The sequence below is a fragment of the Coenobita brevimanus genome, unplaced genomic scaffold (assembly GCF_032717465.1).
Source record: "Coenobita brevimanus isolate Jiangsu-jjx unplaced genomic scaffold, ASM3271746v2 jjx.HiC_scaffold_3696, whole genome shotgun sequence".
Lineage (NCBI taxonomy): Eukaryota > Metazoa > Arthropoda > Malacostraca > Decapoda > Coenobitidae > Coenobita > Coenobita brevimanus.
Window position 1 is genome coordinate 614,596 of NW_027644746.1, and position 25,140 is coordinate 639,735.

Here is a 25,140-nt window from a genome sequence, read left to right on the forward strand (position 1 = left end):
TACCACCAAGAAAACACTAAGACTTTCACCTTATTATCCAATCATGTACCTCTTCTTAACCAATGCTAAATTATTATAAGACAAATGAAGAAAATTGAGAAAAAAATATATGATACGAAATAAAGAGAAAACATAAAAGGTGTATTGGTGTTGTGGTGAGGAGGGGTATACTGAGATGGTCTGGGTATCTGGAGAGGATGGGGGATGACAACTGGGTGTAGAAAGTGACAAGTATGAACGATGGGGGTAGGGTTGTGAAAGGCAGACCAAAAAAAGACCTGGGATGAGGTCATAGAGTGTGACCTCTGGGATAAAGGACTGAATAGGGAGGCTGCCAGGGACTGAGCAGCACAGACAGCCGTAATTAAGTGACTAAGTCTGACTCATGCAAGCATGTTGGAGCCTTTATAGAGAAAATTAAACAAAATAGACAGACAAGAAAAATGGAAAAGGGAAAAATAAAGTTGATAAAAAGAGAACCCCAAAAGGTAAGCAAAAAAATGACAAAAAGGAAACAACAAAAAATTGTCTATCCATCTATCTATAGCCAGATCTCATAATGAGTTTGTACTTAGAGAGTTATTTCTAACCTGTTCTTTTTTTTCTTTCTAGGTGAAGATGAACGACACGTGAGTAGCGGCCACACGTGTGAGTATTACACACACACACACACACACACACACACACACACAATGTTTTATTCGCCCCTGTGTAGAGTATAACTCTCTTGTGTGGGGAGGCTCCTCACATACACTCTTCTCAACAAGGTGGAGTCAAAGGCTTTTTGTCTCATTAACTCTCCTTCTGGAACGATGCAGGAATGTAGAAGTGAAAAAAAGAAAGACAATGTGATGGTGTGAAGGATGTAGGTGGTAGATTATTAACCCATGGGGATGAAGCAAGGACCAGATGGAAAGAATATTTTGAAAGCCTGATAAATGGGAATAGAGGGAGCAGAGTGGCTGTGAACATGATTGGTTTTAGGGGTGTGCAGAGAAGGAATGCAGTGCCAGGAGACGTGACACTCGCACAGGTGAAGAGTGCTGTGAAGCGGCTGAAAAATGGGAAAGCAGCTGGGGTTGATGACGTGTATGCAGAGATGATTAAGTGTAGTGGTGAGAGAGGAATTAAATGCTTGTTGGAGATATATAAGAAGGCATGGATGAGTGAAACTGTGCCTGCAGAGTGGAAAATGGCTGTGATTGTACCCCTGAAAAATAACAGTGAGTGAAGTGAGTGCATGAATTATCATGGCATAAGTTCACTGAGTGTGGTAGGGAAGGTGTATGGAAGAATTATTACAGAGAAAGTAAGAGAGAAATCAGAAGTCCTAGTAAGTGATAAACAGGGTGGCTTTAGGAGTGGCAGAGGATGTGTGGATCAAATATTTGCAGTGAGACAGATAACAAAGAAAACTTGTGAGAAGGACCATAAGGTGTTTATGGCTTTCATGGATCTGGAAAAAGCATACAACAAAGTGGCTGCATGAGATCAAGTAGTGTCTAGAGTTGTCATTAGGCGACCGAAGCCGATGAATGCAAGCATGTCGATGTCTTTGTAATCAATATCATACAATACAAAAAGGTAGCCAAGACTCAGACCCATACATTCTAAAGGGGGCAACATGGGATTGACTATTACCATTTACTCTCTCCTGTCTCTAAATATTTTGGACTATGATAACATGGTCTTGAATCCCTACACTCCAAAGAGGGGAGTAACTCTTACAGCTTCACGTTTCTTCAGGTGGGAGGGTGAGGGTGCAGGAGAGCCAGGCAGTGAAGAGAGCATGGACTTGTCTGAAGGTGGCAGCAGCAGCAGTGGTACCCTTGCCAACCAGTCTCCCCTCTCAGATCACACATCCATCCCACCTCCTATTTACTCCTACCAGCAGTCTGTTCGAGACCCTCTCAGGTTCCCCATGCAGGTAAGACTTTAATGATACAGACTGCACTGAGGTAATGATAATGTATACATTGTGTGTGTGTGTGTGTGTGTGTGTGTGTGTGTGTGTGTGTGTGTGTGTGTGTGTGTGTGTGTGTTCTTACCTAATTGTATCTTCACAGGAATGAGTCAAACTTGTACTGTCCCATATATTAAACCATTTTTATCATACATATCCTTAACACTTTTCGTACACGTAAGAGTTATATGCGGTGGCTGAATCGGTAGAGAGGCGGCTTGCAGTCCTGATGGACCCAGGATTGAATCCCGGCTGGGGCAGGGAACAGTTTAAGGATTTGAATTTCCTAAAAAGCAGACTTTCCTGATCTACCAGATGACCCGCCGACATGTCATAGAAGTACCCCCGCTAATACCAGTACACCAGTCCTGTATGAGACAGCCCTAGCATGTATTCAATATGGACAGTGGGTGTTAGTGCCAAAGTGGTGACATGTGGAGGTGTAGGAGGACTACTGGGCCTTGGGATAGGCCACTGCCCCCAAGAAATAGGCCCTGAACCTCTGCCCAGAGTCGGACACGTAAAAAAAAAAAAAAAAAATGCTAATGACTTTTGGGCCATTGCTCTGGCACAGTTGTTATCAAACCATTTTGGAGAGTTTGATCTTTTACTTAACTGTTGACCTGGTATGAATAAATCTATACCAGGCAGTATTAAGTCATTAATGTGGGACTGGACAGAATTGACATCACTAGAGAAGATAGCCTGCCATGGAATGTCAGCAAGATAATCAATGTGCCATTGGGTCACCTTGACAGGTTCAGAATAGGGAGGTCTGGGGGGGCTGACTAATGAGGCTTTGATGAGACTGTGGTCAGAGGATCCAAGTGGTGACAGTACTTCTATCCTGTATTGATCTGGATTATTTGTCTGGAACAGATCCAAGAGATGGGCATTATGGCCAGGATTATCTGGTATTCTGGTTAGTTGCTTTACCAACTGTGTGAGATTAAATGATTCTGCAAACGGCTCGCACTCTAGACCAGCATCGTCAATCCTGGCAGAATGCAATAACCATTCAACATTAAGTACGTTAAAATCACCCAAAATGGTAATCTTGGTGCTAAGGACAAAGTTAAAGTTACTCAACTGTGTGGATATGGAGTCAAATACACTGGGTTCTGAAGAAGCATTGGGGGAGTGATAGACTACACAGACACATTTGGTAATATTTAGATAATTTAGTTTATACAGTGAGTAATCAAAATTAGTTGAGGTGAAGTTTAAAACAGTGTCAACTGCATATTCAGATTTGGTATAACAACAGGTGCTGCCCTCGTTACAGAAGTTTGTGAGGAGATGGTAACCAGGAAAACAAAATGGGGAAATTCGGTAGAGGGAGAAATTTGGGGTTCTGTGAGGAACAAGGCTAGAGAGGATATGGACTGTAGGAAAAAATGAACTGAATTCTAATTGGTACCGAAAGCACGGACACTGGCGAAGAATAAGGCTGCACCTGCTCTTCTCCGCTGACAAGCAAGAACAGAATTTGCAACAGTTGCTGCTGGTACAGTCGCTTCATGGCAACCAGGAGGACCCTGTGCTGCCAGCCCTACCTTGCCGGTGGTGGCAATCCGAGATATCACCTCATTTGCTGATGTTAATGTAGTGGCCATTGGTAAAGGGAATGGAAATAGGAGGTGTGATATTTTACATGCATATAGTGTGGTGTAGACAGTTGAAGGTACAGGTATTAAGAGAATATGCTGGCCTACTCTCTGTGTAAATGAAAGCACTGAAAATGTTCAGCAAAGGGGGATGGTAAGGATCAATTCCTGAGGGCTGGTGAAATGAGGGCTCCAGCTCTCCCTGGCACAAGCTTGCCCTCCACCTCGGAAGTGCCACCCTGTTCATCTGGTGCTACAGTCTACTCCTGGTAAATATTCAAAATAAAGAGTAAAAAATTAAAATAAGGAGTAAGAAATTAAAGTTTCTTATACAACACTTGAACTTGTTGTGTACAGTAAAGCAGTATAGTGTCAGACAGGTTTTTTCTTTCTTTTAAACTATTCTAATGCTAATACTATCTTCATTGCTAAACAATTCACCATCAATCTGCCTATAGCAAGACACCTTAATCATGGAAAACATAATCACAAATGAATCATCTCCATGTCACCCTGTCCTCTGCCAAGAGGCTGCTCTCTCTCTCTCCAACTCATATCCCCTCTCTCATATACCTTTCCACCCCATCCCTTCATCTCATGCATGGTCTCCCACTCCCCCTACCCTCTGCCTCACTGACATTCCCTTTCCTGGTCAGTCTGTCATTCTCCATATTTTCAACATGGTTAACCATCTCAGTGAACTGCAGACATTAATGCTGTGTTCAAGCAGAATGGGCGCCTGGTGGGCGCTGCGATGGAGGAGGAGGAGGAGATGTTTGCCCTCAGTGGAGCGGAGGCCCCCATCGCACACAGGGGCACACCTCTCAACCTCACACATCCAGAGTACACCCTACCTGACACAGAGATCTATGAGCCAGAGACAGGTAAGGTACAGTTAGAGACAGGTAATGTATTCCCAGACAGGTTGTGTACAGCCATTTGCAAAACTTTACATCTTATCATCTGCAGCATCCATCTGCAATTCTCATTCCTGTCCTCAGCATCACACACCCGCAGTACACCGTGCCTAACAGAGAAATCTGTCGGCCAGAGACAAGTAATGCACAGTTCCTGACAGTAATACTGATCTTTTTTTTAAATGAACATTTATGAGGTACAGACAGACAGAGACAGCGATCTATGAGCCAGTGACAGGTAAGGTACAACCCTCCCTCCTGCCTCCCCAAGTTCTGCATTTAAAAGCAGGCTTCAAGTTTCTACAGGGTGATTCAATACTCTGATGCCTAAGAATAATGCCAGTACAGCACACCACCATTATCCGATGGGGTTAAATTATGAAAAGTGGATCTGATAATGATTTATGGGATACCGGGACAATTAAAACATGGGTTTAATAAGGCTATGTTTGAGGCCAAGTGGAACCCACACCCTTCCCCCTCCATAAAAATAACAACAGCAACCTTAGACATGTGGAGAGAATGGAGAATGAAAGACTGACTAAGAGGGTGTATGTAGGTGAGGTGGAGGGAGGGTGAGGGAGGGGTAGACCAAGGATGAGGTGGAGGGATGGAGTTGAGAGGTATATGAAGGAGGGGAGAGTGAGTTGGGGGGAGGGTAGTCAAATGGTGGGTGACAGAGCGACTTGGAGGCATTTTGTCTGCGGCCACCCTTTGCAGGATTTGGGTGTCGGGCTATAGATAAATAGATAGAACCTTAGACTGGTCCTTAGACCTCCTTTAATGCCTTAGCTGACTACTTTCCATCACCGTATCACCTATGAGTATGACTGAAAGAGTGATCAGAGGTTGAGTAGATGTAACACACTAACCAAACAGGTGTAACTAACCTTATTGAGTACCAGGTCCTGTTTAGCCATCATCATGGGTCTCTTTGAGGCTGGGGGATACGTGGTGTTCCAGGGCACTCACTCGTCATTGCATTTGCTCTGGCAAAGAAGAGAAATCTAGTTGACAGGAATAAATGTTTGTTTTGCCAGACAAAATTACTGTGCCTGCAATTCCTACATATTTATTTTATTTTCTACAAAACAGCTGAGTGGTGAGTGAGGGGTGGAGTGACAGTGGTCAGATGGGGAAGAAGTAGATGCAAGGGCTGTGGCTGTAAACACAGCTGACGTTTGTGGGCATAGGAGTCATAATAATTCTGCTGTTCAGTACAATATTTCCTCCCATATCATCTATCTATCTATCTATAGCCCGACGCCCTAATTCCGCAAAGGGTGGCCGCAGACAAAACGCCTCCAAGTCGCTCTGTCACCCACCATTTGACTACCCTCCCCCCAACTCACCCCCCCTCCCTCATATACCGGTACCTCTCAACTCCATCCCTCCACCTCATCCTCGGTCTACCCCTCCCTCTCCCTCCCTCCACCTCACCTACATACACCCTCTTAGTCAGTCTTTCACTCTCCATTCTCTCCACATGTCCAAACCACCTCAGTGTATTTCTCCTAATCATCTCAACCACATCCACATCCACCCCACAACGTTCCTTCACTTCTTCATTCGTCAGCCTGTCCCACCATGTCACTCCACATGCTCCTCTCAAGTAACTCATTTCCACTGCTCTCGCTCTTGACTTGTTTCCCTCTTGCAAGGTCCACACCTCACTTCCATACGTCAGGGTAGGGATCACAATACTATCATGCAGTGACTTCTTAACTTACACACTCACCTTCCTATTTCTCATCACTGCTTTCAGTGTAGGCTACCAACAACCTTCCTTCCCTGCTGTACCCTTTCACATACTTCATCCCCCAAAGTTCCATTCTTACTCATCACACTACCCAAGTACTTGAATGTACTCTCATTCTCCATAATAATAATGTAGGAAAGAATAAGTTTATGGTCTTCAAGAGGAATGAAGTCAATGAATGTACAGTGAGGTAGGATGATGAGGAAATGGAAAATGTGAGTGCATTTAAGCACGAGTACTTGGGTAGTGTGATGAGTTAGGGTGCGAGTCTGGAGGATGAAGTGCTTGAAAAGTGCAGCAAGGAAGAGAGGTTGCTGGTTCTTTGAAAGCAGCGATAAGAAATAGGGAACTGAGCATGATATTTAAAAAAAATGCCTGCATGATAGTACTGTATTGTGATGCCAACTCTAACATATGGAAGTGAAGCTTGGACCTTGTTGGAAGGACACAAGTCATGAGTGATGGCAATGGAAATGAGTTATTTGAGAGGAGCATGTGAGGTTACATGGAGAGAGAGTCTGACAAATAAGAAAGTAAAAGAGCACTGTGGTGTGGATGTGGATGTGATAGAGAGCGTTAGGAGAAATACACTGGGGTGGTTTGGCCATGTGGAGAGGATGGAGAGAGAGAGACTAATGAGGAGAGTGTATGTGAGTGAAGGGGAGAAGGAGAGAGGGAGGGGGCAGCTGAGGATGAGATGGAGTGGAGAGGTATATGAGAGAGGAGGTTTTGAGCTAGGAGGAGGGCAGTGAAATGGCGGGGGACTGGGCGACATGGAGGCCATTTGTTTGTGGTCACCCCTTATGGGATTGAGCCATCTGGCAATAGATAGATAGATGGATAGATAAAATAGTAATATTAATAATACAGTAAAAGTCCTCCAATCCGACCACCAATAATCCGAAAATCCCAATATTCAGAATTTGCCAAGGCAAAAATTTTCTATTTTTTCTGGTGTTTTTCCAGTTCTTCTGGGCTATATCTAAGGATTTATCTGGTTTGGACTTGCCCATGAACTTGGATATACGTGCCATCATCTATTCATCTACACTTCTATGCATTTCCAGTGAGTAAAACAATAATTCATATCATTTATGTGTTTATTTAAAGATCATGTACATATTTGAAATGTTTTCAAAGGCCCCTCTTAATAGTCCTAAAAAAAACAATCAAAAGACCCTCAGTTCCATGTGATTCGTATTAGAGGACATTTACTGTACTGTAATAATAGTAATAACAATACTGATACTACTACTACTACTACTACTACTACTACTACTATCTTCCTATCTATCAGCTCCCAGTCGCCTTGATCCTGTAAAGGGTAGCCACAAACAAATCACTTCCACCTCACCCTGTCCCTTGCCATTTCACTGCCCTCCCTTCAGCTCACACACCCCTCTCACATACCTCTCCATTCCATCCCTCCATCGTATTCTTGGCCTCCTCCTCCCTCTCCCCTCCTCCACCTCACTCACATACACTCTCCTCATTAGTCTCTCACTCTCCATTGTTTCCACATGGCCAGTGTACCACACCACAATGCTTCTTCACTTCCTCATTTGTCTGTCTCTCCATGTAACTCCACATGCTCCTCTCAGATAACTCATTTCCACTGCTGTCACACTTGACTTGTGTCCTTCCAACAAGGCACAAGCTTTGCTACCATATGTTACAGCAGGTTTCACAATACTCTCATGGAGCGGCTTTTTTACTTCCATGCTCACTTCTCTATTTTTTATCACCGTTTTCAAAGCACCAGCAACCTTTCTTCCCTGTTGTACCCTTTGAAGCACTTCATCCTCCAAACTTCCACCGTTACTCATCACACTACCCAAGTACTGTACTTAAACAGACTCACATTTTCCATTTCCACATCATCCAACCTCACAGACCATTCAGTGACTTCATTTCTCTTCAAGACCATAACTTTACTTTTCCCTATGTTCACCTTTAGATTCCATTTCTTATACGCTTTCCCAAACTCTTTCACCAAGCCTTGCAGTTCCCCTTTGTCTTTTCTTAACAATACAGTACCGGTATTATCTGCAAACAACAGAACAGGAAGTTTCCAAATGCTGCTCTCTCTCATTAGGGCTGCACCAGTATTCACTGCCCTACCTTGCATCTCTTTTATAACCCTATCCATATACAGATTGAACAATGATGGAGTCATGACACATCCCTGTTTGAATCCAACATTCAGATAGAAAAATTCACTCAGTTCACCATCCACACGCACTGCAGCCTTAGCACCCTCATACATATTCTTCACAGCATTCAGCAGCTTCCCATTTACTCTATTAAGTAAAAGTCCTTTAATCCAACCACCAATAATCTGAATATCCCAATACTCCAAATTTTTTGAGCTGGCAGATAATTTTAAATGCAGTAATAAATATAAGTGTATTAAGTGAAAATTAAGTGAATTACAGTAAGTTACTGTTTAGTGAACTGAGTGAAAACTAAGTAAATCAAGTGGATTTTTTCTCTGGGCTTTGTCTGGGCTTTATCAAAGGATTTATCTGGCTTGGACTTGCTCTTGGACTTGGAATAACTGCCTGCAACTATTCAGCTACACCTTTATGCATTTCCAGCGAGTAAAACAATGACCCATATTATATTAAGTGTTTATTTAATGATCATGTACATATTTCTAATGTTTTCTGAGGTCCCTCTCAAAAAAAAAAAAAAAAAAAAAAAAAGGTGTTCAAAAGACCCTCAGTCCCCTGTCATTCAGATTGCAGGACTTTTACTGTATATTTTTAATATTTTCCACATGCTATGTTTATCCATTCTGTCATATACCTTCTCCAAATCCATGAAGGCTGCATACAACTTCTTTCCCTTCTCTAGAAACTTTTCCACTAAAGACCTAAGGATGAGTACCTGATTTACACAACCTCTTCCCTTCCTAAAATCTCCCTCTTCTTCTCCAACTTATTCCTCTGTTATTTCTCTAACTCTGTCAGTAAGCATCCTACCATATACTGTTCCTATTACACAAATACCCCTATGATTGATACACACTTCTTTTTCACCTTTTCCTTTGTACAGGGGAAAAATTATACATGACTTACAATCCTCTAGGATTCTATCTTCCTACCAAGCCAATCTTCACATCTTCCATATCCATTTCACTACTATCTCTTCCCCATGCTTTAGCATTTCACCACACACCTCATCAATTCCTAGAGCTTTCCCCATTTTTACTTACTTCATTGCTTCCACTACTTCCATCCTACTGATCTCTTCCTCCCTTCTCACCTACCTCCTGCTCCCAGCCACTCCCAAGCCACTTATACTCACATTACTTTCATTCTCTATGTTTAACAGTTCCTTAAAGTGTTCTCTCCGTCTACTCACTTTTTCTCCCCTCTCCACCATCAATCTACCATTTTTATCTTCCACTCTCCTTCTAACTTCTCTATCATGATAATAATAATAATAATAATAATAATAATAATAATCCATCCATCCATCATCCAATCATGTAATAATAACAATAATAATAATAATCCATCCATCCATCCATCATCTAATCCTGTGTTGCCCCACGAGGAGAGTAGGAGCCCGGGGCAAGGCAGGTTGGTCCTGACATTGATGATGAGTGTGACTGGTCGCACTCATCCCTGAGTGGCATTACATGAGCAATAAACCCCAACCATCCCTTGGATATAAATTTCCATCGGCTCAATCCGATTGGAGTGCCTTAATGACCAACTAAACCACAGGCGCCATAATCTGGTTATATAGTTACCACCAAGTGCAGCATTTGGCTTCCTGGTGTACAGGAAATCATTTGGCTTGTCACTCAATGTAGAGTCACCCGCAGACCGAAGGAAGAGGAAAGAAAGAAGGACAGAAGAGGAAGGATGGAAAGAAGGAAGGAGGAGAGGAAAGGGCTGGCACCTGCGAGCAGCATTACACTGAATGAGTGGATGGTGAGTGCCCCCACCTACCACAGAATAATAATAATAATAATAATAAAAATAATAATAATACACCCTTCAACTTCACACACACCCTGAGTACACCCTTTCTGATATAGAGACAACATGAAAGAGGTTATAATATTCATGCATTATACATACTCTTCTATATATTCTGTAATTGTTAGTGGACATGGTACATGTATGATGTTAAGCAAGTTACAGACTGAGTTTGATGTAGTGTCAACTGGATGGAGAAAAGAAAAATGCAGTTTTATAAATTTATGCCTACAGAGGAATGTTATTGTGGTCAACAAAATGTCTACTTATTTATCAACAGCATGCCATCATTATATGAATGGGATGCATTTTTGAAAGTGGGTGGGAATGCTCACCATCCACTCACTCAGTGTAGTGCTGCTGTTGGGTGTCTGCCCTTTCCTCTCCTCCATCCTTCTTTCCTTCCATCCTCTTCTGTCTTCCATTCCTTCATTCTTTCCTTGTCTTGCTGCTTATGGGTAACTTTACACTCCTTCTTCTGTCTTTCTTTCCTTCATTCTTTCCTCTTCCTTCTGCCTGTGGGTGACTCTACACTGAGTGACAAGCCAGATGGTTTCCTGTACACCAGGAAATCATTTACTACACTGGGTGGTAACCATATAACCAAATTTTGGCTCCTGGTGGTTTTGTGGGTAATTATTGCACTCCAATCAGATTGAGCCAGTGAAGGTTTATATCCAAGGGGTGATTGGGGTTGAGCATTGAAGGTTTATATCCAGGGGATGGTTGGGGTTGATTGCTCATGTAGTGCCATTCAGGGATGAGTGAGGCTGGTCACTCTCATCTTAAATGTCAGGACCAACTGCCTAGCCCCGGGCTCCTACACTCCTCAAGGGGCAATGTAGGATTGGATGATGGATGGGTGGATGGATTGTATAATAAATGATTTTTTAATGAATTTAGTGTTCTAGCAATCATATAAGTGAGGAAATAAACATACAGGTATAATGAGAAAAATGGGCAATGTAGCAGTGAAAAACACCAATGAAAAAAATGTGCTAAATGTTACAGTCATAAAAGCATGTGATCATATAAGTCAGTTGTAAAAAACAGTCTATAATTCTAACTACCAATCTGTCTAATCTACTTATTCATCCAGTAAACTAAAGCATCAGTCTATCTGTCAATTTCCCTTCTTGTCAACCCCCAGTGGACTTCCCAAGCTCCCCGACAACCCTCCGATACCTGGTGGAGCCTGGCAGTGAGGAGTGTGGGGGAGTGCGACTTGCAGAGAGGGAAGAAACCTCACAGCCACCTGTCACCCCTACAGAGGACGATTATTCTCTCTACACCGCTGTTGTCTAACCCCCAACCGGCCAGGTCACCCTTAGGAAAGGTAAAGGATCATCATTATTCTCATCATCAACTTAGGATATGTAAAGAATCTTCATCAACATCATCACTCTCATTGTCATCATCATCACTATAAACTTAGGAAGCATAAAGGATCCACCACCACCATCATCACCATCAACTTATAATACATAAAGGACCATCATCATCATCATCATCATCATCATCATCATCACTGCCAACATTATTCATCTGAAAAGGAAGAACATGGCATTTAAGGTAGAAAATCAGACAAAAAAGGAAAACAGGGATATCATAGGTAAGCAGTATATGAAGAATGATGAAAAAATGGTAATGGTAGACAGTGAAGATATTAAAGATCCCTGGAGAGAGCATTATAACTGTTTGCTGAATGAGAAGTCTGACTGGAACAGGGAAAGTTTAGAGTCAACAGATCCAAAGTTTGGCCCTTGAACTTTGATTGATGCTGATACTGGGAGCAGAGCGATAGGCAATATGCAGTTGGGGAAGGTGGTGGGTGTTTCTGGATTTACTGCTGAAAAGCTGAAGGCCTCAGGAGATATATATGAGTGGGTTTAGTTGCTGATTTGAAAAACTCAATTATATATCAGTGTGTTGTTCCAGATGACTGGCTGAAGAGTGTGACTGTAAATGTGTACAGTAAACTTTCAATTATCCCGCATAATTCAGCCAAGCCCTATGCCAAATAAAGTGAAACACCAGATATTGCATAATACCCTCCATCGGCTCGACATTCAGCGTCGAGCAGGATACTGTGTTACTATCCCGGTTGACCCTCTATCCTAAAAACTTTCCCATGAATGATATTGCTTTAACAGAGCTGAGCCAGCAGCACCAGATACTGCCTTCAGCCGTATATTGTGATGGCAGATAACTGAAAGTCAGCATCATCCGGACCTCTTTTCCCACCCTAGGGCAGGGTGAGGAGCAGCAATGTCTAGACATCCCAAATTTGCCCAGTACAATGGTCCATGCTTCCATTCACTCATCATTCAAGCCTCCAGAATCCTGGATCTATCTGATATGTTAAAAACATTCACCACACTCTGTAGTTTCACATAAACGTATCCGATATAATCACTCTGGATGCTGTCACGTTAAAAAGGGGTGCCAAATCCCTGATCATGAGCTTCTTCTCACAACATTCATCAAGCCAGCTCGATCTCTTGTCACTTACCTAGCCTCACTGACTTCCATACCTTTCTTCCTCACACACTCATCTACCATACCCCTCCACCTTCTCCTTGGCCTACCTCGCCTCCTCCCTTCTTCAAATTTGCTCAGATATACCTTTTGCACCACTCTATTGTTATCCATTCTCTCCATATGACCATACCATCTCAGTGCACTCTCTCTGACTCTGGTGTCCACAGACTTCCTCACTCCACATCGTTCACGAATCATTATTTTGTATCCTATCCACTCTCTGTACTCCACATACAATCCTCAGCAGTCCCGTCTCTACCGCTTTCACTCTTGACTTTTCATTTTCATGCCACACCATACTCTCACATCCATATGTTAAAGTTGGCACGAACACTTCTTCATGTTAGCCTCACACAGCTGCAACACTCAAGCCTCTGTTTGTTATCAAGGTCTTAATAGCACCAGCTTCTTTACTTCCCTGTGTCTCTTGACTTTCCACTTTTTTTGCACATTTTCCTCTCTTTTCTATCACTGTACCCATGTACTTGAACTCTCTCACCAATTGCAGTCTTTCTCCATTCACTGTAACATCACACTGGGAGTCCCCTTCTTTCTCAATAACCATCACTTTACTCTTTTCTATATTTACTTTCAAGGCACGACAGTCACAGACATCTGTAAAACTCTGCACTAGTCTACTAAGTTCTTGTCCAGTATTCGCAAGTAGTACGCCATCATCAGCATACAACAAATTTGAGATATTCCATCCATCACCATTCAGTACCAATGCCATCCCTCTCTCCATTACTCATGTTTTTACTTCTCTCATCACCCCATCCATATATATACTGAACAACCATGGGGACATCACACAACCTTGTCACACACCCACACCGATCATGAACCATTCACTTAGATGCCCATTTACCCGTACACATGCTTCATTGCTATCATAAAAACTCTTGATGGCACCTAGCAGTTTCCCAACTACGTCATACATGTGCAAAATCTTCCACAATCCTTCTCTATCTACTTTGCTGTATGCTTTTTCCAGATCCTTGAATGCCATAAACACCTTAAAGTCCTTCTCACAAGCCTTCTCCACTATTTGTCTCACTGCAAATATTTGATCCACACATTCTCTGGCACTCCTAAAGCCACCCTGTTCACCACTCACTAGGACTTCTGATATCTTTCTTACTTTATAATAATTCTTCCAAATACCTTCCCTACCACACTTAATAAACTTATGCCACAATAATCCTTGTACCCACTTTGCTCAACTACCGGGGTACAATCACAGCCTTTTTCCAATCTGCTGGCATAGTTTCACTCATCCATGCCTTCTTACATATCTCCAAAAAGCACTTCATTCTGCTCTCTCCACTACACTTAATTATCTCTGCATACACCTCAGCTACTTTCCCATGTTTCAGCCACTTCACAGCATTCTTCACCTGTGCAAGTGTCACGTTTCCTATCACTGCATTCCTCTGCGCATCCTCAAACCCAATCATGTTTACAGTGGCTCTGTTCTCTCTATACGTATTCACCAAGCTTTCAAAATATTTTCTCCATCTTGTCCCTACTTCATCCCCATGGGTTAAAAATCTACCACTTACATCCTTCACTCTTTCACATTTCTTTCCACTGTCACTTCTACATTTCTGCACCTCTTTCCAGTATAACTTTCTATTTTCAGAGGAATTTGCATTCATTTTTCTTCCTTGATCATCATTTATCTCCTTTTCCTCTTCACTAGTCTCTTTACGTGCTTCTTGCACTCAATATATTCAGTTCTTATTTCAATTGAACCCCTGTCCTTTAACCACTCCAGCCACTTCGTTCTCTTTTCCTTCACCGCTCTCTTAATCTCTTCACGTCACCATGCCGTACCTTTCTTCTTTGTTGTTACTCTTGCCACACCACACACCACTTCAGCATTCCTAACTAAGCAATCCCTATATGCATTCTACAGGCTGTCCAGATCCATTTCATTCCAATATACTGATTCTAACTCCTCCCCTACTTTGGTCCTGTATTCATCCATTTCTTTGATCCTCAGATTCTTGACTTTCAGACTTTCTCCCTGACTGCTCCTCTCTCTCCTGGTCCACCTCACTCCTTTCAGCTTGATCTTGCATACCACAATCATATGATCTGACAGACCACATCGTCCTCTTACTGCCTTCGTATCAGCAACCATTCCCAGCATCGACCTCCACAAGCACATAATCAATCAGGCTTCTTTCAACTTGATCCCCATTCCCTCTATACCATGTATATTTATGTGCATCTCTGTGTTTGAAATACGAGTTACAAATGCAGGACCTCCTTTCCTGACATATATCCTTCAGTTGCTTCCCGTTATCAATTTCTCCTGGTACTCCATTACAACCCATTATGTCATCCTCAGGACCAGTGCCTACTCTTCCATTCATATTGCCCATTACAATCACTTTCTAGCTCCTAGGCATTTCTCCCACTGCTTCATCCAGCTCATTCCAAAACCTGTCTTTCTCTCTCTCACTCCTGTCATCACACTGTGCATATGCTAGAATCACAGCGGCAGCCACTTTCACCTTCTCAAACTTGAACATGACATACATACATCTCAAGGTGACACATTTGTAATCTCTCATTCCATTCTGCCACACCTCATTCATCAACAAAGCAACTCCTTCCTTGCATCTTCCTCGCCCATTCATGCCCGACCTCACACACTTTACACCCTCCCACTCCTCCACTGCACACCCTTTCATCTTTGTTTCACACAGTGTCATCATGGCATATCTCGCACTCTTGAACACATTCACCACTTCCGCCCTCTTGCTGTCCTGATTCACACCTCTCACATTCCACATGGCCATGAAACCTGTCCATTTGGTTGGGGTCCTTGGCTGGTATTGGGTCCTCTGAGGCTCTCCAAAACATTTGCCATGATTAAATGATTTTAGATAAGGGAATCTAGGGGACACTTAACCTGGCCAAAAAAACCAGTTATAAGGTTACCACCCAACATGGTAAATGGTTTCCTGGGTACAGGAAACCATTAGGCTTGTCACTCAGTGTAGAGACCATAGGGCATCCCTACACTGAGTGACAGGATGATTGTCCCCCCCATCTACCACAAAAGTTAACTGTATATATCAACAGTATATTAGAAACAGAGATACAATGGTACATTATATCAGACACACAGATAAAATCTAGGGGGCCTACTTAACCAAAGAGAATACGGGGCTATGTCTATTTATGAATCCAATCCCAAGGTGGGATTCTCAAACACATTTGCAATCGATTCCCTGTTATAACTTATATGTATTTTACAGGAAGAACCAGAGATATGAGAGATTCTGTACTGCCCTTTTCTTGTTCTTCCCTCAAAAAATATATATATTAACCTACGATAATATCTCTCATAACCAAGATTTCTTTTTCTGGGAAGAACAAGAGACATGGGAAGACACTGTACTGTCCTTTCTTTGTCCTTCCTGGGAATACATATCACAGTTACAACAGGGCCTTGATCATAAATACAGTTATGTTCAAGAATCTCACTCCCAGTTTCTTATTTTTGAGCATCTCTTCTACAGAGCGTCCGTCAAGCTTGGAGGTGACCCGGAAGAAACGTTTGACAGTGACAGAGGAGCTTCTGACAGTGGCGGTGGAGGACGACCAACACTCCCTCTCCTCCCTCAGCCAACACACCAATGACGATGATGACGACGACGACGATGACGCACAGATGCTCTCACATGATGAGTTCACTGATATGCTTACGCCAGATGACATAGACACACCGGATGAACTAGAGGAATCCATCATGGAGCGTGAGTTTTTTTTTCTCTTTTTCTTTATGTGTTAACTCTGGGCAAAGGATTAACAGCCATTTCATCGTGTCTGACCATGGGCACAGGCTTACCTTAACCCATTCTGTTACATCAAGCAGTCCTCCTACATTTTGCATACCTCCATAATTATGTCATCACCTGGTCTGAATATATCAAAGGGTTATATGAAATAATGACAATCACGCACAGGTGCTTTCACAAGACAAGTTCATTGATGATGCAGACACACTAGATGTACGGCAGGAATCCATTATGGAATGTAAGTATTGCTAAGAGCTGTTTGGTTACAACAAAAGGTTACATGAAAAGAACCTATGTGACAATGATGAAGATGATACACAGATGCTTTCATGTGGCGCGTTCACCAATGTGCTCACCCGTGTTGACACAGATACACTGGATGAACTGTGAAATCCAGGGGCATCTGCAGGATTTTTTGTAAGGGGGGGCAAAATAAAAGAAATTATACATATATGCGCCGACTGAACATATAATTCACTATAAAATATAGTATCAAGATGTACTTAAATTGCAGGCGAAAAGTATTCATATGCTGATGTGCTATAACTCAAAGGAATGGAAATATACGTGACGTCCGGAAAAGTTCCAGACACACTTTGGAATTCTAAGGTGGGGCAGCTGCCCCCCCTTGCCCCCCTCTCCAGACACCCATGGTGAAATCCATCATGGAGTGTGAGTATTGCTGACTGACAGTTGGCCTGGCTGTATCAAAAGGTTGCATGGTTCTGGATAGGGATGACTTCACAAGGTGACACCAGTGTAATGGGGTGATACTACGGCCCAGTTATACAAGCCCTCCCAGTCTTCCTATCCCCTGAAAGGAGGATGATTGAATGCAAGGGCAACTTCAACCTGCAATTTACTGGGTTCTTGTCCTTTTTTTTTTTTTTTCTAAACAAAAGACAAACAGAGGAAGGAAAAACCAAACAAAACAAAATATCATACACCAAATTACAGGTATCCTCCATTCATAAAAACTCTGCAACAGTTTGACTTAAACTGCTGAAGGCTGAAGTTTTGGGGAAAAATCTGGGGAATCAAGTTCCAGAGAGAAGTAGTTTGGAGAATAAAGGAATTCTGATATGCAGAAGTTCTACAATATGGCAGTGTGACAGTCAAGTCATGGTGCTACCAGATGCCCATGTAGCACAGGGGAATGTATGGAGAGGTGGCACAATGGATGCAACTTTGTCTGAGAATTTGCCATAAAAGTATCTGTAAAATAATTCAAGGGAGGCAATACTTTCTCTTACTTGTAAGAGAGGTAGTTAATTTATAATTGCAGGATTATTAATTATTCTTATAGCTTTGCTCTGAATTTTGTCCAGTTGTTTTAGTGGAACATCTCCACATCCACTCCACATGGGAAAGCATTATTTATGCTGAGACTGCACATGACTTGCAAATTACAGCTAACTGCTCATTAGGGTAGACATTATGGATTTTGTATGAAAATCCAAGTTTCTTTGAAGCAGTTTTATAGCATGTGACCTTGCATGAATTTCATGAATCTATAGTTATTAGGCAGGAATGCGTCCCCTTGGTTATTCACCTAAAATAAATGCACTACAGTGATAAGTTCCATAATATCACAGTTTTTTCCATGCAGCCAGTAGGATATATAAGGTACATGCACAAGCAAAATGATGCCATGTTTCCTCTCGTGGAATCGTCATACCATACAGGGTTGATCATGGTATTACTTATGTTTTATATGAACTGGCAACTAAATTAAGTGCCAAAACTAGCTAATTACTTTCCTACAGTTGCTGATAACTGCTGAAAAAAGATATCAGAGATGTTCGGTAAGCTTTGTAACAATATAAATGTCTCATCCTGGACTCTAACAATTTGTCAGAGTTTCATGCCTGAGAATGATGATTATGTGCCTTGTTACAGAGCTTGTAATCACATACCACTCTCATGGTAGTATCTCCCGAGTTGATGATAGCCATCCATCTACTACCGAAACAGGGAAATTGGCAAGTGAGCTTTACAGGTGACAAAAGAACTTTAACACTCAATCTTTCTGTAACTTACAGTGGCTTTATTTGGGGAAAAAAAAAAAACTGCTGTTGTTGTGCCATCATGCTCATCTGAAACATGAACCCAGTGGACTGCAGGTGTACATTGTCCTTCCCCTGCAGTCCATCAACCTCTTTTCAGGGGATAGGATGAGAGTTCAGGGGCATTAGCATTATCAGGCAGTGGAGTTGCCTGGTTATATCAGTGACACAACATGAAGACATCCCTTCTCAAAAAAAAAAAAAAAAAAAAAAAAAAAAAAATAGATAACAAGAACCTTCTATCTTGATTCAGGTCTGGGTCCTCAGCCAAGGATAGAGCCACTACCTGAGTACACAGCAGTGCAGGAAACCAGTGAGGAACGGTCATGGCGATCAGTTGTCATATCTGGAATTGAACGGAGGATTGACATGAAGGTCAGTACATCATCATTTATCCATCATCCAATCTTTTATTGCCCCACCAGGAACATAGGGACCCTGGGTTGGTCTACTTAATTCCTGATTTTTGAAGTGAGAATGACCAATCTATTGTCCCAGAATGGTATTGTGTGAGCAGTAAACCCCATCCACCCATAGTACGTACTGTACACCTTTATGAGCAACATCTGCTTGGATACTTTCAGTCAGTATATCTGTATAACCAAATGGTTTTTGGTGGTTTAGTGGGTTAAGGCACTGTGACCAGATGGAGCCTCTATGGGTTTCATCTGAGGAGGAAGTTGGGGGCTCTTTGCTTGCACAATGCCACTCACGGGAAAGTGGGGCTGGTCACCATTGCCTATCAATATTAGGAATGGGTAGCCTATGCCTGGGCCTCAGGACTCCTTTTTATATGGGCAAAATGGGATTGCATGATGGTACATTTATTGCAAGAAATGTTAAATGACCCGAACAGAGAAAGTCTCAAAGTAGGGCTAAAGATGAACTGGACTAAAGCTACTGTAATGTGTAATCTTCACACACCAAAGAACATCATCAGTATACCAGAAGAAATTCTTGAAGTAGTCAAGGAGTACAGTTACTTGGGGCAAATACTAAAATTAATGATAGACCACGATAACAAAATAAAAAGTCGCATTACAATTGGAGAGAAAGCTTTTGGTAAACAGAAAGACATTATGAAAAGTAGCTTGGCAATATGTATGAAACAAAAAGTGTATAACAAATGAATTATTCCAGCTATGATGTGTGGTTGTGATACCTGGAAACTAATAAAATCAATGGAAAATATACTAATCCGTTCTCAGAAAGCAATGGAAAAGTCTGTTGGGAATATCTCTATGAGACAGGAAAAGATCAACTTGGGAGAGAAAGCAGACAAAAGTTAATACATTATAGAAGTTATAAAAGAACAGAAATGGAGGTGAGCTGACCATGTAGCTAGAATAAGGGATAACCGATGGAGCAAGAGGCTGACTGACTGGACATCAACAGATTGTAAGCATAGCAGAAAAAGGCCAGACAGGAGGAGGAGATATGAGAACAAGATATTTTCAGGGAAAATGTGACAGAGATTGCCTCAGTCAAGGAATTCGTGGAGAGGGTAAGGGAAGGCCTTTGTTCAGCAGTAGACTTATAATGGCTGCTGCTGCTGATGATGATGATGACATACAAATAGAGTATATATATATATATATATATATATATATATATATATTGTGTATATACAGCAAACTCTCTTGTATGTGCTGCCACATCTTCTAGAATGCATCATTATCTGTCACAGCAAATGGAGGCAAATTTTAAAAAACTTACAGGATGCTCAAAATTAGAAATCCATGCCATCCGATGGGAGTCCTGCCCCTCAGACACTGCCGTAAGTCTCATCACCAAAACACTGCTTTTGATGTTGCGAAATTTGGCAATTTTCTAATTTGTTAACTGTATGTCGCTATCTTTAGCTTTCTTACGTTCAGCATTAATTATATAAATTTTCCTCGTCTTCAATACGTTTCATACTCATATTTTCTAGGGTATCTCATCCCAAAATGGATGATGTGTTGGTTCTCCCCCCCTCTCCCAAGGCCATCACTCTCTCTGTAAGGATTGTGACTGCAAGGTGGAGTCAGAATCCCAGGAGCATGAATGGTGAGTGAATGAGAGTGCAGCCTAGTTAACTAGGCAGAAATTAGATAGTTCTCCCTCTAGTTTATTAGTGTTTTTTATTGCTCTCTTAACCCTACCTCACCCCACCCTTGTATGGGAAAAGAGGTTGGGATGATGATGATGATGATGATGATGATGATGATGCTGGTGATGATAATGTTGCAGGTGATTGAGCCGTACAAGAAAGTGTTGAGCCACGGGGGTTACTATCCAGGGGCTAATGAGGCCATCATCGTCTTTTCTGCCTGCTTCCTCCCTGACAGGTCACGCAAAGACTATGATTATGTCATGGACAACCTCTTCATGTAAGTTTTCTTCCAGCTTGAATGAAATTACTGTATTTTAAAATAATGTAGGCCTAATGCTGGAATATGGATTTATATGGAAGATGTGCTTTTATATGGCCTGGGTAGGAAGGTAGAGTCCCGGAGGATTGGAAATACAAGTACAGTATATGAAACTTGTATAAAGTCTTAAGGGGAAAATATATAAGTGAAACTTATCATAGGGTGCATTTGTCTTCTGTAGTATGCAATAGGAAAAGTGTATGTGTTAGGACAGCTCAGTCAGACAGAGTTATATCCTTTTAACTCTAGAACAGAGAAATTAGTTGGAGAAGAACAGGGAGGCTTTAGGATGATGAGGTTGTGTAGATCAGATAAATTAACATTCTTAGAATATGATGTCACCTATAAAGATATGCTATGAAAAGGAAAGAAGTGTAGTATTGCGGCTTTCCCATAGCAACATGAAATAAGCACTATGACAGGGTGGACAGACAAGGATTGTGGAAAGCCATGTTATAGAATATATAGTGCATACCCATGGGAAGTTGTTGACTTCCCATAGCCTGTTTCATGCCTTTTACTGTTTATTCTATTATGCGAAGGACTGTACAGTTAATTAATAATTTCATGAGGCAGCCAAAATGACTTTGTTCCTCACATTAGTAGACAGTTGGTTTGCAACAGACAAGGACTGTGTCATGTCTCCATGATGGACCACCTAATACATGTACATGGCACAAATGGGGTATATGAAACTTAGAGGTACAAGGTAGGGTAGTGTGTTGGAGTGGCCACTAGACCAGTTAATTGCAGAGGACTACATACTAATCTATCTACACGGGCCACAACACGAGGCAACATGTACCTTCCTTTGCATGGCTTAAGGTAATTATTATGCAATGTATCATGTGATGGAAAGTGATTATGACGAAGGGGAAGGTCTGGCCATTTGGTGGAATGGAGAAGAGAGTGACTAGCAGAAACGGAACCTAAAGGTGAATGTAGGGAAGAGGCTGAGGATGAGATGGAAGGAAGGACTGAGAGAGGTGAAGTTAGTCATATATATAGCAAGGTTATATGGTGAGGAATATATATATATGTGAGTACGTTTAAGTACTTGGGTAGTGTGATGAGTAAGGATGGAGGTTTGGAGGGTGAAGTGCTTGAAAGGGTACAGCAGGGAAGGAAGGTTGTTGGTTCACTGAAAGCAGTGATGAGAAATAGGGAGGTGAGTATGGAAGTTAAGAAGTCACTGCATGATAGTATTGTGATCCCTACCCTGACGTATGGAAGCGAGGCTTGGACCTTGCAAGAAGGGAAGAAGTCAAGAGTGACAGCAGAGGAAATGAGTTACTTGAGAGGAGCATGTGAACTGACATGGTGGGACAGGTTGACGAATGAAGAAGTGAAGGAACGTTGTGGGGTGGATGTGGATGTGGTTGAGAAGATTAGGAGAAATACACTGAGGTGGTTTGGACATGTGGAGAGAATGGAGAATGAAAGACTGACTAAGAGGATGTATGTAGGTGAGGTGGAGGGAGGGAGAGGGAGGTGTAGACCGAGGATGAGGTGGAGGGATGGAGTTAAGAGATATATGAGGGAGGGGAGGAGTGAGTTGGGAGGAGGGTAGTCAAATGGTGGGTGACAGAGCAACTTGGAGGCATTTTGTCTACGGCCACCCCAAACGGGATTAGGGCGTCAGGCTATAGATAGATAGATAGATAGATTTAACTAAAGAACAGAGGAAGGAAAAACAAGTAAATAACCAAAAAAACCAATCCATATGCCAGACTACTGGTGTCCCCCATTCATAAAATATCTGTAACAGTTGGACTTGAACGGCTGTAGGTTGAAGTCTGGGGGGAAACAACTCCAGGGAAGCGAGTTCCAGAGACATGCAGTTCAGGAAATGGATGAATTCTGATAGGCAGAAGTTCTACAACATGGCAGTGTGACGTTCCAGTCATGCGCGCTACCAGATGCCTGTGTAGCATGACGGAAGGCATGGAGAGCTGGCACAATGGATGCAACTTCATCTGAGCATTTGCCATAAAAGTTCCTGTAAAATAATGCATGGGATGCAACATTCCTTCTTACATGTAGGAGAGGCAGTTTATTTATAATAGCAGGGTTACTAATAATTCCAACATCATTGTTCTGAACTTTGACTAGTTGTTTTAGTGCAACCTCTCCACATCGATTCCACAAGGGTGAGCAATATTTTACTGACAGTGCACATGACACTTATCAATTATAGCTAACTGTTTATAGGTGAAGAAGTTACAGACTGTACAACAAACCAAGTTTCTTTGAATAACAGTGGTGTGAACTGGAGAGAGGGCAGGCTGATGGGGGAGGATACAGTGACATGTGGATGATTAAACAGTAGCAGCCCATTCTGGGACCAAGGCATTTAGTTGCAGATACCTAGATAGACACAGATAAATTATTAACCTCTACAATACAGTATATCAATGCCTTTTAATAGTCTGAGGAAACAAGTCAAGTGTGAGAGGAGTGGAAGTGATATATTTGAGAGAAATATGTGACATAAGAGAGAGAGAGAGAGAGACTACTGTTGACTTTAAGTAGCATTGTCATGTTGATTTGGATGTGCTGGAAAGCATTATAAGTATCTGGAAATGGTGTGGCCATGTTAAGAAAAAAAGGAGAATGAGAGACTGACTAGGTGAGTGTGTGTGAGTTGGAGAGGGAGAGGAGAAAAGGGAAACTGGGATGAGATGGTGGGACGAAGTGGAGAGTTACATGTGTGAGGATGTGAGTTGGAGAGAGGGAAGCTTGATGGTAGAGAACAGGATGAAATGGAGGCGATTTGTTTGTGACCACTTAAGCATCTCGTCACAGAGTTCAATGATGATTATTATTAAAATATTATTATTATTACTATTATTATTATCAGTATTATTATTATTATTATTATCATCATTTTCATTATTATTATTATTATTATAATTATTTTTATTATTATTATTATCATTCTTGTTATTGTTGTTGCCAGAGGTGTTACCAGATGATTGACCGTCGCCTGCGCAAAAACCTGCAGGGGCTGTACCTGGTTCATCCCACTTTCTGGGTCAAAACTGTTGTTGTCATGACACGGCCTTATGTCAGGTCAGTTCTTCAGTAATCAGTGTTCATCACAAAAGAGTCTGTGCTTCTCTGTCATACAGCTGGTCCTCCATATTGGTAGGTTCATTATTTGTGGGTTTGGTAGTGCTGTTATCTTTTTCATAATGGTGACATCTTTTATGGTTTGCTTGCAATCAACAGATGATTTAGACAACTTTTCAGAATGTTTTGTGGTAGTGATGGGGTTAATGAAGGCAGTTTGAAAATATTATCCTATGGTGGATAAAATCATCCAAAGACAGCATAAACATATTTAATACATGCCATCAAATTGTAGGGGTTAAGCACCTCAAAATACACATCAAACAAGTAGATTTTAACATCTGATGATGCTCTGAGGCACTACAAAATGTCTTAGGCAATCACATAGTCAAATTACAATAGCAGAGGCTATTTTGGAGTGAGCCATATATTTGTAGGTATCTTGCAGTTTCTGGATGAGTTCATACTGTATCCCATGTGATTACGGGGAGCCAAAATATTTCACTTTAACTTGGTCAAAAATTACCATTTCTCCATTTTGAATGCTTAGTTACAACAACAGATTAGCACTAGAATATTATGCTTGCCATGTTAAGGATGTATAGCATTGTTTCATTCTGCCACTAAGCTATGTGAAATAAATGGCAAAAGGACAAAAACATGGGGTTAAATTATAAAGAAAAATCTATAGTCCTCATTTACGTATAACCCTTACTCTAAAGTTGTTACAGTTGAATCATTACTAAGTCAATTATGAATTAATACCTTTCCTTCAAATGGTCAATCGTTGTATAAAGGCAAGGGTGATAAGTATGAATGTACTAGCTTTAGGGGTATAAGTCTGTTGAGTGTTGTAGGTAAGGTGTATGGTAGAGTGTTAATTATGAGAGTTAGAGAGGGTACAGAGGGAGTGATTGGTGATGAGCAGTGTGGCTTTAGGAGAGGGAGGGGATGCGTTGATGAGGTGTTTGCTGTGAGACAAGTGTGTGAAAAG

General features: G+C 41.7%; 1 pseudogene; it reads left to right on the top strand.

Moving 5' to 3' along the window:
* Window positions 1-613: 613 nt before the first annotated feature.
* LOC145390239 (uncharacterized) lies at window positions 614-24,162 on the top strand (annotated as a pseudogene).
* The last annotated feature ends 978 nt before the right edge of the window (window positions 24,163-25,140 follow it).